General features: G+C 40.7%; 1 long non-coding RNA gene across 3 annotated transcripts in view; it reads right to left on the bottom strand.

The window, feature by feature from the left end:
* Nucleotides 1-19,868, bottom strand: part of LOC132575884 (uncharacterized) — a 105,912-nt gene that overhangs the window by 2,622 nt on the left and 83,422 nt on the right. The gene's annotated exons all lie outside the window — the stretch shown is intronic.

The following is a 19,868-nucleotide window of genomic DNA, read 5'->3' as shown; positions in this document are numbered from 1 at the left end:
AGAACAGTTAGTATGGCTTCAAGTTCAGATTGTGGTGCATATGTAAAGCTGTAGTGAGGGAAACCTTATCAACAATGTGCATTTAAAATTTAGGGGACTAGAAAAAAACCCTTAGAAAGTTAGAAAATTCCCTTTTGAGCATGACATGAGGGATTCCCTTTGCGCTTCCCCTTAAAAAGTCAGGGGCAGGTAATCCATTGCCTACCCGGGGGACCATGTTCCACAACTGGATGGTCTTAATTGGGCCCTCAGAAGCCATTGACTTCCATTAAGGATTGTGTATAGGCACCTTCTAACTTAACTAGTCTGACAGTCCATGAACTCTTACAAGTGGAACAGATTCCAGAAAACTAATCTTATTATAGAAAAGCATCTACCTACATACACGTGAGATCACAGTTAACATTTTACTGCTGCTCTTGAAGCTATTGTATACTTGCTATTTTAAAACAGTTTAAAAAATACTGACTAGAAGTTGAAGATCCTGGACTTACTGCAAGATATTGAAGTATCTATCAATAGTTTAGGCATAATTTAAATATACAATACAAACTTTTTTGTCATTATTCAGTACTACAGTACTATGTAAAGTAGCATGCTGAAAATTACATTTCAAAAAATTAAATGTAAGTTGCTCACTCAACTACAATGGTTTTACAGTGTAATGCAGAATTTATCTCACTATCTCAAGCACTATTAGCATTAGTAGAGGAGTTATAGTAAACACACACTGTGAAATTCTACTTTAGCTAGTCATTGCTTACACTGATCATTTGTATTTGGAAATCAAAATAACATTTTTGTATGGCTTTCAGAATTGCTGGCTATAATGCAGTACAGATTATATGACAGCAACTTACTTGTTCTTTTAAACAGCTGCCGGTAGAAGTGTGAAACCCATCTCTGTATGTAGGAAAAAAGTTAAAACAATACAATCTTAAGCAGATTCACACCAGTCTAAGCCCATTGGACTTAGAAAAGTCTAACTGCTTAGGACTTTACTGTTAGTTATAACCTGCATCTTATCTTGAATTTGAAATTCCAGAACAGACTATGCAACTACAAAGTTCTCTTCCAACATTATTTTTTAAACATCCCATTGATTTAAACATTTAAAAACTTTTAGACCTCTAAAATACTGAGACCTTACATACACTGCAATTTAAATAAGCAAACTAATCAAAAGCCAAAGATTCTCACATTGACCCTTGAATCAGAGTCCATCCTACTCCCTACATTGGCCAGACAGGGAATACAACGACACAGTGGCAAAAATTTTGAAACATTTATTGTGTAAGAAATATCTCCCCACATTTTGTCTGCATAACTATAGAGAGAATACAGTGGGGACAACCACTGTGAAAAGACATGGTCCAAAAGGGCTTTCCAATGTCACAGTAACTCAGCACAACACATATGTATATTAAAAATGTGATGCAATGAACAAAATAAATTAATTTAGAAAGAAGTTCATGGATCATTCATGCCAAATCCAGTCATTTGCGAGTGAGTAGTCAGAGTTTATAAAACTGAATGATTCATTTTTACATTCACTTTACACACTTCCGGGTGGAAATTCCCAAAGGATTTCAAAATGAGAATGAAAAAAAGGCTGAGATAACAGTGGAAGAGCCCCAAAATGAACAGAGTACTAAGTCAGTGCTCTTTGACAAAGAAGTTGACAGCATTATTATGGAGAGGAAGAGCAGGGAAAGAAGTAAATGGAACAGCATTCTTCAAGAAGGAACTTCTCATACTACCACAGAATATCAGTCCTTCTGTCATTGAACCACACAAGCCCTTTAACTGGAGCAAACATTTCACTCCTAAGACTATAGCTCCTCACTTGCCACCCAAACAAATGAAACAATGAAGTAAAGTAGAAGCAATTCACTCAGTATAAATACTAATTGCCTATTTAGTTAATTAACATTTCATTGCACATGCCAGCATGGTGTGTTTTTTCCATGGAATGTTACATTAAAAACAGGTGCAATAATAGTTATACTTGCAGGGAAATGTATAAATCTGAGTCCACTTGTAAGTGCCTTCAATAATGTTCACTACATCCAGTCAGCTGAGTAACATTAAAAGACTAATATGGGAACCCTACACCATAAGTTGTTGACAGTCTATACTTACAATGCTTACAAGTAGAGACCTGATAAATGGGTGTACCATTCATCTATAATTCTGCTTAGACAGCCCTTGGGAAATGCCCCATTAATAGGGTAATGTTTGTAAAAGATTAAAAGCAGAAATTTATTTTAAAAATATTTAATCTTTTAAAATGTCAGTTGATTGTCAGGGAAAACATCCTATGTGCTCAAAAGTGTTATTCAAGCAGCAGAAAGGCTGTATTTCAGTGGCAGAGGGCCATGCTTTGCATACACAGACTGTCCCCAATCCAGCCCCTGGCACCTCAGGTAGCTGGGTTGGGAAAAAATCTGCTTAGAACCTATAGAGTCATTACCAGTCACAGTAGACAATATTGACTACTTGTGAAGATGCTGGTGTGATTGCAAACAAAATGGTGGGGGAAACAAGGGTTGTATTTGGTGAGTCACACTTGGAGCACAGTGCCACAGTGGTACTCCCAGCATCTCATGGATTTGGTTGGTGGTTGTGTAGGTCAGAAAGGTAATAACAGGCATAGGTCCTGCTTGTTGCCTTCTTCCCTACTGCTGGACCCAACATTGGTACCAGTCCCCTTGGTTGCTTGGGTAGTGATTTATTCCCAGGTACCAAGCAAAATGGGGTAGACGTGTGTTGGTAGGTGCCAACACCTGAGCTAGATGGACAAAATAAAGCAGCTTTACCTTTTCCTAACTCTCTTGTTCTATTTTATTAACTTCAGTCTATTCAGTAGTTTACTACTTTCATCTGCTCAGTTCCCAGAAGCTCAGCATATCTGTCCATTGAACCATCCTGGCTCACTCAGAAAGCAGCAGATTACTAAGAATATAACAAACTAATATAGAAATAAAATTGAAAGGCATAACAAAACTAAATAAGAACAATCATTCTTCATATGTTGTGATCCTTTCCAAAACAATGCAAATTCTATTAATTCCTGCCTGTCACCTCCAACAATCTTGTGTAAAAAAAATACACTCCTGGCTGGGCAGAAACCTTCACACTATAAGGAGAGAAAGTATAAGGTGAGAAAGAAGTAATCTGTATGTATAACATTTTCATGAATGAAAGAGACCAATATCATCTCCTGGATGGTTTTCCTGTCCTCTTTCTCCTACCTTAGTCCTTGCTAAGAATTCAGTAAACATACAAAGTTATCTAATACAACCACTGATCTGTTTAGCTCTCCATATTGTCTACTGGCAGTGACCTTTCTATGTCCCAGGTGGAGAGGCATCTGTCCAAACAACTGCAATCCAGGGTCCTGAGTCTGTGTTAGATGCTTAAACATGGGAGAAGGCTGAACTAGAGCAAAACATGATGCAAGTCACCTAATCAGTATGCAACATTAGTATCAGTATCCAGTCTCTGCTAGCATTGACATAAAAGTGTCAAATCTACCTGTTCTGGGTTGTGCTGCCCAGCTTCTTAAAAAGTGGCATATCAATGTTCTTTTTATTGAGAGCATTTGTTAGTTTCCTATGTCACAAAGAATCTAGCAAGAGAAGATCACACTGAATGAAGCTGAACAATATAGAAAGGCATATTTAACTATTTTAAATGACCGATTTGTGACACTGAACATATTGTGGGAAATTCCTTTTCTTCAGAAAAACACAAATTCTCATGATCTACTATTTATTGTCCAAGAGCAGCAAGTCTGAAGTCAACTATGAGCGAAATATTGAAGATTATAGACACATAAACAATTTTGTGACACAGGTGCCCCATTCAATTGATGTCTATTAAAAGTAGGATGAAGCATATACCTTAAGTCACAGTCAAAGTATTAATAATAGTTAATAATTAACTCTTGATTTCTGGTAAACTAGGAAAGCTTGGTGAATATGAAAATACGTTTGTTTGTTTGTTTTAATTCCAAAGGATTAGCAAATGCTTTGCTTTCAAAATGTATGGTTGACATGTGGAAAGCTTCATTTTGAATTTATATGGAAACTGACCCTTCAGAAATCTCAGAACACTTGTACAGGAATGTTAAAGCCAGTTGGCATGCAAAGCAAACTGAGTTTAACGTAAGTCCAAAACAAAATTATTGTCATCGAGGATATGCAGGTTAGAGTTCAACAGAACTGGAGGTTCTGTAATATCTTATATATGACCATATTAAGTCTGATTTAAACATGTTGGTAAGGCAAAAAAGCTTCCCTGTACAACTTTTCACAAGCTCAGCATCTCATTTAACTGTGCTGCAGCTCATGCAAAATAGCTACCCAAGCTTAGTTTGCTCACTAGAGATCTATAGCCACTACTAACAAAGCACACACATGCACTTTGCACACATTTTAGTGCAGTTTGAAGACACAGTTGAATCTGTGCACAATTGAGCTCACTCGCTCAATCATACGCACAGCCAAAGCAGAAGCATGCACAGCCAGAAATGTGTAAGAACCTTAATGGGACTCAAGTTCCTTTAAATGCCTGCTTTCTGCTCTACCCACAAATGACTATGAACTGCTTTAAAGGTTTGTGGAAGTTCATGACAGTAGACCTCAATCAGGGCAAAATTCATGACCCATGTAGCTGTTCATATGCTTCGCCTATGGTTTTCTTAGGATTATGGTCAAGATCATTCTTCTGCTTTTAGGTTCTAAAAGACATTATGAGAAATTTTTCTTCCATCTTAAACATGCTTACTCAAATATAGCCCACTGTGTTTGATTAAGCTTGCTTCCTGTTAAGTATGCATAGAATTGTAGCCAGAGATCCCCATCCTATTCATGTTTCTCTGAAGTCTTAGTGATCACTTCCAAGCAAATGTACACATTACAGCCAAACTGAGTTATTAAAAGCATATAAAAAATTATACCCAAGGGGGCATTATCAACTAGTGGTGTCATGTGTTACTTTTCAGTTAAAAAATATCTTTCCTGGTAATTGATGCAAACAGTAGCCGATTGTAATTGTATGTACCTTGGGTACCAGGGCAGATTAGGATAACCACTGGTTTACCATCCATCTAGTTTACCAGAAAGTGACCTATCTGAGTAGACAGAGGTGGTTTTGGAGCTGGTATTGAGGGCCACTGTAACAATACCTCTGGGGTATTTTACTGTCTACACAGAGGCAACCTTATTACATGGCTGCCATGGCAAACACAGGACAGACCCAGGCTGTCATGGATCCAAAGCATAAAAAATTTCAAACAATGAATTTACTTTCTTTTTTTAACGATGCAAATTTCTGGTGATGAAGAAAGGGACACAAAAATTAACCCTTTGTCATGGGTTAGTCATTTCCTGCTAATGGCATCATCTCTTTCTCACAAGGTCAGCAAACCAATTTGAATAGTTTGCCCAAGAATCATGGATCCTAAAGGATTCTGGAATGCAATGTTGGACGTTTACAGTTTCTTTAATAATTCTGTTGCAGTCTTACTTGAAGCCTACAATGCTTAGTTATTCAAGGCCACACACAACACTGTCTTCACATTTCTCTACTAGTTTGCAAAAGGTTCCTGGCTTCTTGGTTTATCAGTGAGCTGGGGAAGCTGAAAAGAACCAGGAGATTCTTGAGTGACAGTGGTGAAAAAATCCTGATCAATCAGATAGAGCAGGCCACATAGACCATTTGAAGATCCATGAGGTTGGAGTAGCTACAGAAAAGAGTTTTTTCCCTCTGTAATCATCATGTCAGATCATCATGCCCAATGTAAGTATTTAAGAATATTAGAAATGTGATTACTTTTGCATCAGAGTCCTAGAATGAGTGAGCGCTTAGATATGATGATATTGCATCAGGTTGCTTTGCTTATAACTACCTGATCTGGAATACTGATTTGTATAAAGGTAGGCTGTCAAATCTGTAAGGATATGTTTTGACTGAGGAATGTTGATAGGATACTTGTTTGTCCCTCAAGAAAAGGGTTTTTAAAAATAATTACATTCACTGGGGGGGGTGCATTCGGCATATACCAAGCCAAAAAACTACCCCCCCTCAAAAAAATACCTTACAAGTATAGCTGAGCCTGAATAAAGCTGGGGGGGCGGGGTTGGCTTATATTTGGATATATTCAATTATACCAAATGATTGATGAGCTCCAGGATTGACCAGAGCAGCGAGAGATGAGAGCTATGTACTGCCTTGGCTGGGTCTGGCTCCTGTTTCTGTTTCATTTAAACTGAGCTGCAAGAGGAGCCAGCCCAGGCAGTGCAGAGCTCACAGCTCCTACCACCCCACCTGATCCTCTCTTGCCTACCTGCTGCATGCAGATCCTGGGGCCAGTTTCTCCTGTGGCATGGTTTTAACCACACTGCAGAAGTTAAGCCAGCCTCAGGATCAGGCTGGATTTAAAAAAAAAAATTCCCCTTTGGGGTCTATTGGATCCTGGAAAATTCCAAATTTCTGAAAAATCCTGGATCCAAATACCATATTAGTATTGGAATCTTGGATTTATTTATTTTTTTAAATTCTGAAATCTTTTCAGGTCTGATGGACCTGAACTGAAAAATACCATTTTGTTTTGGTTTTTTGCATATCCCTACATTCACCCATTAAACAAGATTATCTGAAGTTCTGGGATTATGTGTCATCAGTATCGTTATGAGACCCAGGCCTCATTTTGGGCAGGAGCTCACAGGAGCAGAGCTCTGGAACCTCTAAATTTTATTGTGCTCTCTCTTTCATATCCCCTCCCCCCCCCACAAAAAAACCCCACTTGCTTCTGGGCTCCATTGTTCAAATCCCCTGTGAGAATTTTGCTAAACTCGTAAGATTTGACAAACTTTCAAATATTTTTCCCCACAAAAATGAGAAGATATCCAAAATATATAAAGTAGACAGATGGAAATCATCATGCCACTGTGACTACATAGGAGAAAGTAATTTAAAAAGTATGATGGGAGTAAGGTTTTATTGCGACAATTATAATTCAAGAAGCATTTTAAGGTAGATGCTGTGCTGATATAATTAGTACACCTTTGGGTGATGTCAGGGGTGTGTGGCACATGCAAATGAGTTGTGCTAATGAGCTCAGGCAACTCTTTTTCTATGAAATGACCCCTGATGAGACATAGCATATATTTCATTCCATAAGCTTCAATTCGGCCCCGCCCTGGCCGTGCCGCAAAGCGGCTGCGCGCCGCGGGGCTGTGCTTTGCAGCCCTGGAGGATCAAAGGGCAGCTTTCCCGGGCATCCGGGGAGTTTTGTTTGGGCGGGGGCTGAGGCTTTAAGAAGCCTCGGCCCCTTCCTTCTCCACGCAGTTCCGTGGAGTTGTTGGCCCGCCCGCCCACCCTGCAGTAGTACAGGTTTATGCCGGTCACCTTATTAGGGGCCAGGTAGGAATTTTTTCACTATCACCTGAATTGGCCTTTGGTGGTGTGTTTTTCGCCTACCTTGTACTGCCAGTAGTGGTGTGGTTTTGTTAGGTAGCTAATTTGGTCACTTTGCGGAATTTGCAAGGAATTCAGACCTTGCTGGTGAGCACCCTGGCCTGGGCATCTGTTGTGCGTGCGATCCGTAGGAAAGGCAGATGGGCTTTACGGCTCAATGTCCTGGAATACGGATCGGGTCCATGCCTCCCTTTGGTTGCCCCCCCCTTCTGGTGATCGGGGCGGGGATAAGGGGAGGGCATGTTTGGTCTGCTGCCCAGTTATAGCCACATTGGCATGGCTTGGACCGGGGGTTGGGTGCCTCGCCCTTGTAGGACTTGGCGGGGTCAGGTGTGACCCCAGGGCTCGTCCTCTCAGTTCACCTTGCCTAGTTTGTGTTTATTTCAATAAAGTGGCCCATTTCCCAAAATATGTTGTCTGCCTCTTTATTCCGTTTAGGGGTGCAAAAAGCTACCATCTGCATCCTGTGCTGATTCCCAGTTGTTGTTGTCAAGTGCCTAATGGTAAACAACTAGAAATGAATCCAGGTAAGATAGAGGTGATTCTGGTTGCTACAGCTGATGCTATGGAAATGACTATGCTGCTTACTTTAGATTGAGTGAGTCTTGTTTTAACTATTTGATTAAAAGCTTACAGGTATTTTGTAAACAGTATTGTTGTTGGAGAAGAAAATTAACATGGTAGTGAAGAGTGCCTGTTTTCAATTGCATCAGATGCAGAAATCATCTATCCTCCTAGACCCAGCTGATTTGGCCATGCTGATTTAAATCCTTCTCCCTAAACATACAATTGTCTAGTATGCACAGTCAATAGACTTCCTTTGCCTGCATTGTCATCATCCAAGAACTGTTTTGTGCCCAGCATCACTGGTGGCAGCCTCTGAAAGCTGCTCCAGATCCTACTACATTGAGGAGGAGAAGGATGGGGAAAGGAGCAGTTGCTTTCTGCGCACACATGCCTCAGCTGCTGTGGTGCCAAAACCTGGGGGGAGGAGGTGCGGATAGTGTCCAGGAGTCATTACTAATCCTCTGCCCAGCTGAAGAAGATACAACCTAACAAAGCTGGAGGTGGGGTTGTGTGAGAATTGTCACTGCCTCCCACCAAACTGGCAACAGTGGAGGGGCCGACACAGACAAGGGGGGGGGGGGCGAAAGAGAGAATGGATGAGTGTCTGAAAAGTGGTGGGAGAGACAAAGTAAAGGTAGGGGAAATGGGTTGCCCTCTCCTTGCAAGTTCCTTGTGAGTTCTAACTTGTGTTACTATAATGCTTAGAGTAGATTAATGTTTTGCATTCTATTTGGGGCTGCTATTAAGGACATACAAAAACAGTCATTGGTGCAGGTTGTGGCAGCTCAGCTTTTCACTGGAACTAGCTATTCCCATAATGTAAAACATATTTTAGAAATCCTCATCAGCTTTCTACTGGTTTCTGAGTTGTATGTTGTGCTGTTGTTCACAGCCTGTGGCCTACATACAGGAAAGATCCTCTCTCCCTCTATCACCCCTTATGAGAATTATGATTCTCCATTTTTTGTTGTTGAAAACATCATTATACAGACTAGTAGGATCAGCCTTGTCGCAGTCACAGGCTTTTCCCATACTGGTCCCTGCCCTATAGAATGGGCTCTTGGAATTCAGCATGTCATCTTCGGTAACAGGAGAAAAAGCCCAAAGAAAAAACCCCACGGACATAAATGCTCACGGGAAAAAAGCCCCAATGGAAAAACGCTCACATGAAAAGAAGCCCACATGGAAAAAAGCCCTCAGGTAAAATATGTAAAGCACCATAGATGTTTATAATAGTGGATAACCATTAATAATATATCGTTGTTATTTTAGGATTAAAATAAGTCATATTCACATGCAGCAAAAAGTGACCATTTTGTTATTTTTATATTGTTATTTTAGGATTAATGACCATGACAAAAGACTATCTAACCCTAGTAGTAAAAGCAACAATTATTTAACAACAATAATAATAACTCAGACATAATTCTTCATTGCAAAATAGCCAATCTCTTTAAGCAACTAAGTTTATCTTCCACCTGCTCATATTGTTGCACAGAAGTAGCAACCATGTAATGTAGGGCCTCATATTTCCTCCTTTCTACCTCTAGGCAACCTGCCTGTGCATTAGCCAATGTTAGTTTGTGACAAGCCAGGTCCCCCTGCAGTCTGGAGAGCCAGTTTGGTGTAGTGGTTAAGTGTGCAGACTCTTATCTGGGAGAACCGTGTTTGATTCCCCACACCTTTACTTGCACCTGCTAGCATGGCCTTGGGTCAGCCATAGCCCTGGCAGAGGTTGTCCTTGAAAGGGCAGCTGCTGTGACAGCCCTCTCCAGCCCCACCCACCTCACAGGGTGTCTGTTGTGGGGGAGGAAGGTAAAGGAGATTGTGAGCCACTCTGAGACTCTTCGGAGTGGAGGGCGGGATATAAATCCAATATCTTCTTCTTCCATCGAATAGAGACCATATACTGGGATGACAGAAATGGAACAAGGAATTAAGAGCATTGTGCCCCCACAACAATTTATCTGGAATCACTAGCTTCCTTATTTCAAACATTCTATTATAGGTGTCCATGTTCTTTTTTTGAAGAAAAATGTAAGTACATGGTGGATATGAATTACTCACCTTGGCATGCCATCTGTCCAGTTGGTAAAACATATTTGGCACTTTATCAAAGGTGCCATCTCCATAGATGGTAGCTTTGTTTAATTCAAGCATAAGATCTTTATCACCTAAAACCAGAATTCTGTCTGGATTTTTCCACACCAGAATCATGAAGTATCACTTGTATGGTTTTGGGGTTAGGCAAATTACTGCCCGCTCTGTAATAACTTCTCTTTCTTAAATAGCGGAAGTAGTTAAGGCCTCATAGATCTAAGAAGCTAAGCAGGACTGACTCTGGCAAGTATCTGGAAGGAAGAAATCAATAAACATAGTTGGAATTAATAAAAAAATGGTATAATGGAGAATTAATCCACTGGTATCTTGGGCTCTGGGGGGGGGGGCTGTTTTTTGAGGTAGATGCACCAAATTTGCAGCATAGCATCCAGTGCCCAAAATACCCTCCAAGGTTCAAACGGATTGGACCAAGGGGTCCAATTCTATGAGCACCAAAAGAAGGTGCCCTTATCTATTATTTCCTATAGAGGGAAGGCATTTAAAAGGCGTGTGGTCCCTTTAGATGTGATGGCCAGAACTCCCTTTGGAGTTCAGTTGTGCTTATCACAATCTTGCTTCTGGCTCCACCCCCAAAGTTCCCAGATATTTCTTGAATTGGACTTGGCAACCCTATTCCATGGCAAACCTATTCCACAATTATAAACATCTATGGTGCTTTCATATTTTTCCATGGGGGCTTCTTTCCATGTGGGCTTCTTTCAGTATGGGCTTTTTTCTGTGTGGGCTTCTTTCCATGTGAGTTTATTTCCATGTGGGCATTTTTTCATGGGGCCATGTTTCCATGGGGGCATGTTTCCATGGGGGCTTTTTTCCTGTGAGCATTTATTTCCGAGGGGATTTTTCCTTTGTGTTTTTTTTCCTTTGTGCTTTTTTCCTAGAACCGTCATCTTCAGTATGGAGGATATACAAAGTGGAACTCTTTAGGTGGGTGTTTGATTTGGGCAATAGGTAATTTATTGGATTTTTATGATATACAGAATTGTTTTTTTATCCCGTTGGCTCTCAATTGCTGTTTGCCTTGTTGCTGATATTTTATTGTTTTATATTGATGGTTTTTGTAAAAAGCCTTGATTATCATTGGGTAATAAGTGCCAAGTACTATTTTAAATAAATAAATAAAAACATCTAATTTTGTTATGGGTTCATTGAGTTGAATCTTATACATAAAGTTTACTTAACAGAAAGAATAACATTACCACAGTCTTCCCAAATTCCGCCAATATTGGACAATTGTCCAGTGTCATTCTTCTAGAATCTGCAGAATCACATTTTATGTCAATCTGCATCTTTAAAGCAAATTCCCATTGCTACCATTGCAGTTCTCTGTTGGAACAAATACAACCACAGTAAATTTTCAATTACAAGGAAAAACTATCAGGACAAACATGATTGTAAAACCTGAGATAAAACATTTTATTGAAGCAATTCTATCACTAGTCAACATTTTATGCTGAGCAGAAGGCTTCAGAAAAAAAAAAAAGCCAGTAAAAGGTATACTCTAAAGTATTTGGGATCTTTCTTAGGATTTGAATGAGTTTTCTGAATAAAGCTAAGTTTGGGGCTAATTTTTTTAATAGTTTAATTAGTCATCAGAAACTATGTGCTGGCCAAACTGTGGACTTGTTAATGCTGCAATATTTTTTCTCCCCTTGGGTAGATGAAATAACACTATTTGTTTCCTCTTGATAATGACTACAGGAAATGCATTCAATAAAGCCAGATTTCTAGAAATGATCCCCATGCTTCATTTAAAAGGTTGGTACATCTTAAATAGCCCCTCAAAACAATCGCAAATATCTTGGTCACTGTATTTTCAAATATATGAACCAAGCAGCAATGGTTATATTCAAATTAATGACATCAAGTTCAGTGCACATTTTTTTTTAAAAAAAAAAGGAATGGTAAGAAAAAGCAGAAGAAAGTAAAATGGATGAATTCAAGAGGAAAAAAATAAAGCCGGAATTGGGGAAGATCATGCATTAAGATGAAAGATGAAATAGATGCAATACACAGCAAAGATCAAAGAGCTCCATCAATTCATTCTGAGAGTCAAAATCCAGCTGAGCATTGGAGCCCTGCACACATAATAAGGAAGGTTGACTAAAACATAAGGATTAAACAGATGAGCTGTCTCCTGTGGATATACGGCAGAGACACCCTGCTGAGCCACTTGTAAAGACACTTTGGAATGGTACACCTGCTATTCTGCAGTCAAACCCACAGGAAGTCAGCCTGGAAGGAAAAATAGCCACTTACGTACTAAAGAGCTGTCTTCATGGAAAGTGGAAGTGCCTTGTCTGCATTTACTTTTTTTTTATACAAAATGGTACATTTCAGAAAATTATTGTCTAACAACATGATTTTTCTTCCTTGGTTTAACAAAGTGTTTACTACAGAAGGGAAACAGCAAAAATATCATCATCACACAACTTAGGAATTCAACTCAAGTCTTGACTTGGGCATCATGGTGTAGCCTAGCAATATAAGAGTTACTTTGAAGATCAGATCCATCTCTTCCAAACAGCAGGTGCATCACCTGTCCTTTGAGGCATTAAGGACTATTCAAGTATAGCCCATAGCAATTTTTAAGAGACAAATTTCTATCTTGAGTTCTCAAGACTATAGAAGAATGCTTGACAGTGCTGATCAGCAACTAGTTTTATGAAAAAGCCATTTTTCTGGAGGCTGGCTAGCAACACTGTGGACTCCCAACACATTTAGTTGCATCTACTATTGCTTTATCCCTTATGGCCCTCTTGCTTCTGGGTCAGAACTTTGTGGGGAGGTCAGTTTGAATTGCTCAAATTTTTAGTTTTTAGTTTTCTATGCTAACAAATCAGAGAGGACTAAAAAACAAATTTACATCAATGATTTACATCTATGCATATATATCACAGTCCTTTCCATTTTAATCTTTACTTAAAAGTCGTTTCTGCATTGGAAGATAATCACGATAATTGGAACAAGGAGAGAATACCATTCCCTTTAGTAGACAAGCTAAAGAGAGTACAGAAGTCCATGTCGGCTAAGTAGTTTCAGGTGTATATCACATTGACTTTAGGCCTTTGAGCAATGGCTGGAATGTGGCATTGAACTATCATCATATATATGAAAACTGTACATGCAGCTGTAGCTTGGTGGTCACTACATTCATACCAATAATACATAAAATATATTACCATTTTCTATCTAATACATACATAAAACGCTTGGGGCTCTTTAGCTTGGAGAAACATCAACTGAGGGGTGACACGATAGAGGTTTGCAAGATAATGCATGGGATGGAGAAAGTAGAGAAAGAAGTACTTCTCTCCTTTTCTCACAATACAAGAACTCGTGGGCATTCAATGAAATTGCTGATCAATCGGGTTAGAACAGATAAAAGGAAGTACTTCTTCATCCAAAGGGTGATTAACATGTTTAATTCACTGCCACAGGAGGTGGCAGCGGCTACAAGCATAGCCAGCTTCAAGAGGGGATTGGATAAACATATGGAGCAGAGGTCCATCAGTGGCTATTAGCCACAGCGTATTGTTGGAACTCTCTGTCTGGGGCAGTGATGCACTGTATTCTTGGTGCTTGGGGGGGCAAAGTGGAACGGCTTCTAGCCCCACTTGCGAAGCTCCTGATGGCACTTGTTTTTGGGTTTTTTTGCTATTGTGTAACACAGAGTGTTGGACTGGATGGGCCATTGGCCTGATCCAACATGGCTTCTCTTATATTCTTATTCATTTGAAGGAACCTCCTGTGGTGTCCTCTCAAATACAATCCTTACAAATAAATAATTCAGCAGAAACTGTTATCTCAACAGTTGTAAGAAATGCAAAATTATTCCAGTTGGTGGCATCATCAAAATGCAGTTCCAGTTGTCACTAGAGGGATACTAGTAGATGGCTGATTTCCTGCATGCCATTTTAATGAAGAAAACACATCTCCATTGTAGGTTTCATCCAGTTTTCATGATATTAAATGGCATTGCGTAAAAATAGATGCAAAACAAGGTAGGGCAATATATTTTATCAGATCATGTCTAAGGTAAATTACACAAAATTGTTTCGGCATAATGTCCTATAGGAAAGCTGATAAGCCTATGCTCAGTCCCAGTAAGACTGACATTTTGTTTGTTAGTACTCATCATGGGAGATAGCCTATTGTAAATGTGGGTTGTACTCCACCTGAAGAACCAGGTTCACAGTTTAAGGATGCTGTTACATCCAGATTTACAAATGGAGGATGCTTAGATTCCATTCATGGCACATAGCTCCTTTAGCCAGCTTTGACCTGTCTTCAGAGTGATCTGGTCACTTCATCTGTGTTCTGATTACTCTCTATGTGGGGCTGCCCTTTAAGACAGTTCAGAAGCTTATATTGATCCAGCATACAGCAACAAGACTGCTAGCTGACATGGCCTACAGGCAGTGTATTATGCTGGTTGTCTATTTCCAATTCCAAGCCAAAGTGCTGACTGATCTATAAATCTGCATATGGCCTAGGGTCTGGATATTTAGTGAACAGCCTGCCCACCCCCCCAGTCTGGCCTAGATATTACACTTTTTATCTCATGGCCTCCTTTGTATCTTTCTGCCTTCAAAAATTAGGATGATGTCCATGATTGGGCCAGCCTCTAGAGAGCGCTTCACACCCCCTTTTTTTTTCTGGTACCATTGTTATCTACCTTTCCATTCTTGACCAAGATGCTTTTCTTTCAGCTTGTTTTGAATTCATTGTTTGCTGATCATTTTGTTCTCTCCCCCTTAACATTTTGTCAGTAGTTTTAATTTGACCGCAAATGGTTTCTGCAGGTTTAAACTACATTTTAGTTAGCTGTTGTGTGTTGTTTTTGTTGGTTTTTTTTGAATTTGTTTTCTTTTTAGGGTCTGATGGATTGTGTTGTCTTTGAAATTAGAGATGATTTTTACCCTGCGAACTGCTTGGCCACTTCAGTAAAGAGGCAGTATAAAAAATATTTTAAATAAATAGATAAATATTACTACTCTTTCTTATCCTTTATGCAGCACTGTATTAAGTTGCCTGCACAAAAGCATTATTGTTTCCATTTTATGGAAAGCTACAAAGGCAACTTGTTATTCAAGCAACATGCAAGTTTGTTGCAGAGATGAGGGGTGAATTCAACCAGATTCAAAGTAGCACCTTTCTGAATCCACTCACACCAATAGGCTTAAGAAAGGTGTAACTGCTTAGGATGGCATAGTTGTCTTTGCACGTTTGTGAGAACAGGGATTAGGCCTCAAATGTTAAAGATTACATTAGTTAGTCTGTTATTGCATATACATAGTGCAATCCTCAACAGACGTACACCCTTCTAAACCCGGAGGGAAAGAGTGTTTAGGATTGCACTGACAGTATGTGTCCCAGACAATTCAATAGTAAATCCTTCCCCTTTCATTAGAGAAGAATTCACATTTGTATTGTAACAAATGGCATCATTAAACTGGATTGAAATGTAAACAGGGGCAGCATTTCATCTTGATTCAAAAATAATCCAGAGACTTTTGAAATCTGTGGGATTAGAATGGTGGAAATCTGTTTGGGATTGCACTGCAGGTCACTGAAATAATGTGTAACTTTTTAAAAAAATTCTGTACCCCCGTGTGGCAACAATTGTGTATGTTCACTGATTTTTCACTGTTGCTGGGGAGGGGGCAATAGGTGCAATCACATCTTTCATTCTTGTTTAGCTGACAAGACAATCTTTTTATGGCCCAGTATACAGCTCATATATTTGGTTTCCAGGTTATCTACAGCCTGCAGATACAAGAGCTTTGATTGTTTACCACAAGGGAGTAATTGGTAACAGCTAAATAACTCCGAACCGATTTGAGAGCCCTTTTCTTATTGCAAGGAATCAGATGGTTTATCATTCAGTAACTGCACAATCAAAATTCTAATACATCATACAAAACAAAACATGAACAAATGAAGGAATGAATACAAGATTCAGTTGGTCTGAAGCAACAGAACAAAGTTTGGGCGTTTTCGCACTCACCTTCAGCCGGCGCGACCCCCCTCTTCACCGCGCAGGATCTGCGCGGATTTCGCACTAAATGCCGCGGAGCAGCCAGAAGAGCCGGAAACTCCCGTCGCAAAAGCCGCGCAAACGGAAACTGCTTTTTGGCGGTTTACGTTTGAGCGGCTTTTGCGCCGGGAGTTTCCGGCTCTTCCGGCTGCTCCGCGGCATTTAGTGCGAAATCCGCGCAGATCCTGCGCGGTGAAGAGGGGGGTCGCGCCGGCTGAAGGTGAGTGCGAAAACGCCCTTTGAGACCAGTGGCACCTTTAAGACCAACAAAGTTTTATTCAAGGTATAAATTTTTGTCTGCACACATAGTTCTGAAGATGAAAGCATATACCTTAAATAAAACGTTGTTGATCTTAAAAGTGCCATTGAACTCAAACTTTGGAATGATTACAGCAATATTTTAACATGCAATCACAAACATTAATTAGCCATAATTATATTCATAGAAATTTGATTTATATTTACAAAACAGAAATGAAAGTAAATAGTTGGCAGTTTGCAGCATGATCAAGCTATTTCAAATGCAATTACAGCAAACTAGCACAAAATGTATTAGATTCATGCAAAAATATATTGGCAGTTTCTGTTCAAAACTCTTTAAAAAGAGAGATTTAACATAAAGGCAACCATCGGCTTTATGCAATACTTGATTCATTCTTGGGTTTTTTGTCATTATATTTTTGCAAAAACATTCAAGCCTTCACTTTTTAAAAATGCCTCTAAGAAATACTTTTCAGGCATGTTATTCTAAAGGTCTCATTCAACTCAACGGGATTTATTTCTGAGACTGAAACTAGACATTATGTAAAATATCTAGTAATGCCAAATCTTTACAAAGCAGGGAAGTGGGAAGATTTAAATTACAGCACAGGCAGGCAGGAGAGGCAGCTGAATTTTTCTCCCACTCACACATATCCATACTGCTTTTTAATTTCATTTTTTTTCCTGAAGAGGTTGCTTCTGGTCATGGAACCCCACCAGAAGAATACAGTTTTATGAGAAGCTGCATGAATGGGAAAAGAGTTTATCTCAGTATTCCCTTCCACCTATGTTGCCCCTTGAAGTTCTTTCTAAATCCAGGCTTTGAAGGGTCAGAGTCACCTGAAGCTAAAATGGTCACTAGATACTGAAACAAAGGTCTACAGCTACGATGTCTAGTTTGGCACTGAGTAAAAATCCCCAGCACTTAACTGTAAAGCTTATACAATACAGGAACCCAATCCATTGTGAGAGTTAGGTTCAGGATTTTCAGAACCAAGATTTCCCCCCTTACTCTGGAAAATGAAACACACTTCCATGCATGAATATAAACAGCAGCATTCTTTGGTACTATCATTAGAGTAGAGTAGCAGAGACAAACTAACATGCAATGTTATGGTTGTCTGGTGGAGAGAATGCTGCTATTACAAAGGCCTTGCATCAAATTCTGCTGGCACAGTTACTATATTGAGGACAAGATTTGAGTTCAGTAGCACCTTAAAGACCAGGGAATAAGTTTTCGAGATTCAAAGATCCCTTTATCAGGTACCTTAGTCTTGAAAGCTTACACCCTTGAAATTTTGTTGTTGTTTTTTTAAGTTGCTGCTGGACTGGAATCTTTTTCTTGTACTGCAAGCCAACACAGCTACTTACCTGAAACTTGTATTAAGGAGACGTCTATCTCCATTCCAGTGTAGTCTCTGCCCTGGCCACAGAATGGAGATGGTGCTGGTCACCTTATGGATAACCTCTGGAGACATCTGGATTGAGGCAGATTGGAGCTGCTGTTGCTCTTAGACCTAACAGCAGCATTCAACACAGTCGATTATGATCTTATGACCCAATGCCTCACCAACATAGAAGTTCAGAGAATTGCCCTACAATGGTTTTCTTCCTTTCTCCATGGTAAGGGACAGAGGGTGGTGTTCAGTGAAAGTCTCCCCATGATACCCACTAGAACATAGAGTGTCACAGGGAATGATCCTCTTGCCAATGTTGTTTAACATCTATATGTGTTCCAGTTGATCTGGAAGCTTGGGCTAGGCTGCCATCAATATGCTAATGACACCCAGCTCTCTCTGTTGTTTGACAGCTGGCCTGACTCCACCCCAGAGACCTTGGACAGGGCTTTGGAGGCCATGGCTGGGTTGTTATGGCAGAGTCAGCTGAAGCTAAATTTAACAAAGATGGAGGTCCTGTGCCTGAGCTGAGGATGGGTAGATCAGGATCCCTACCCTGGACAGGGCACCCAGAAGTTGAGGAGCCTAGGGGTAACCCTGGATGCCTCACTTTCTATGGAGGCCCAGGTCACCACAGTTGCCAGGTCTGCCTTTTACTATCTATGGCAGATCAGGCAGCTGGTTCCCTATCTCTCCCTCCCAGGACTTGGCTACAGTGACCCATGCAATGGTCACTTCCAGACTTGACTTTCTTTATGCAAGCTTACTGTCACATTCTCAGGGTGCAGGCAGGCAGGAGTCCAAAGCCAGTCCAAGGTCAAAGTCCAGGAAGTCAAGCAGGAGCCTGGTCACCAATGCAGAATCACAAACTTGAATCAGAAATCAATGTACAAAAGTCAAAAGGTCAGGGTGCCAAGGAAATCAGGGTGCCAAGCACATCAGGATCAGGAAGGAGCATGGATGCAAGCCGGATAATAGACGTTGTTTCCACAAGGTTACCAGGTCCTGGGTGGGAGCTATATGGGAGTCTCAATCAGCCTGCTCCCTGGGTCGCAGTGACTCTGCTAGAACTCAGGGCTGAGAGATGTCAAGCATCGGCGTGCCTCATGTCTTCGCTCTGAAAGTTCTTTCCAGATCCTGCTTCAAACTCTTAAGATGGGTGGAGGAGAGCTTGGAGGAGATTGATTGTCAAGAGCTGACACTGGTGCCTGGAGAGTGATTGATGGGCCAACTGCTGTTTGTTCAACTGAGGAATTGACTGGCAACTCTTCCAGGTCTGTTAACCCTTCCAGCTCCTCCTCATCAGGGCTCATGACACTATCCCCCCCCCACAGGACACCCCCCACACACAGATGGGTCAGGCCGGTCAGGGTAGGCCGTGTGAAACTGCTGCATGAGGTCAGGGGCAAGTAGGTTGTCCGCGGGTTTCCATGAACAGTCCTTAGGATCATAACCTTCCCAGTCCACAAGGTACTGGAGGTCCCCATGGTGGATTTGGGAGTCCAGGAGCTGGTGGACCTCGTATTCCTCCTTGTCATTGACATTTTATTGTATTTTATGTTTTTTTAGGAGGGTATCTTAGGTATTTTAGGAGGGTTTTATATGATGTGTTATAGTTTTTATATTGGTCTATGACTGTAATAAAGTTCATTCATTAACCAGGACAGGAGGAGGTGGCACTGAAGGCGGCGGTCGGATGGGATCCAGTGGTGTAGTAGGAACAAGGAGGGAGCAATGGAAGACCAGGTGGATTCGGAGGGTGGCCGGCAGCTGTAGCCAGAAAGCAACGGGGTTGATTTGGTCCGTGATCAGGTAAGGCCCTGCAAAGCGAGGGTCCAGCTTGCGAGACCAGCCAGGCCGATGCAGGTAATGGGTGGAGAGCCAGATGTGGTCCCTGGGCTTCAGTGGGGGCCCCACCTGTTGCTTTCGGTCGGCAGCTGTCTTGTAGGCCTCTTTAGCCTGTTGGACTTGCTCTCGAAGCAAGTCCTGGAGAGCCTGGA

Source organism: Heteronotia binoei, chromosome 8 (genome assembly GCF_032191835.1).
Source record: "Heteronotia binoei isolate CCM8104 ecotype False Entrance Well chromosome 8, APGP_CSIRO_Hbin_v1, whole genome shotgun sequence".
NCBI classification, from domain to species: Eukaryota; Metazoa; Chordata; class Lepidosauria; order Squamata; family Gekkonidae; genus Heteronotia; species Heteronotia binoei.
Note: the sequence above shows the minus strand (reverse complement) of the source record. Positions and strands in the feature narration are given on the sequence as shown.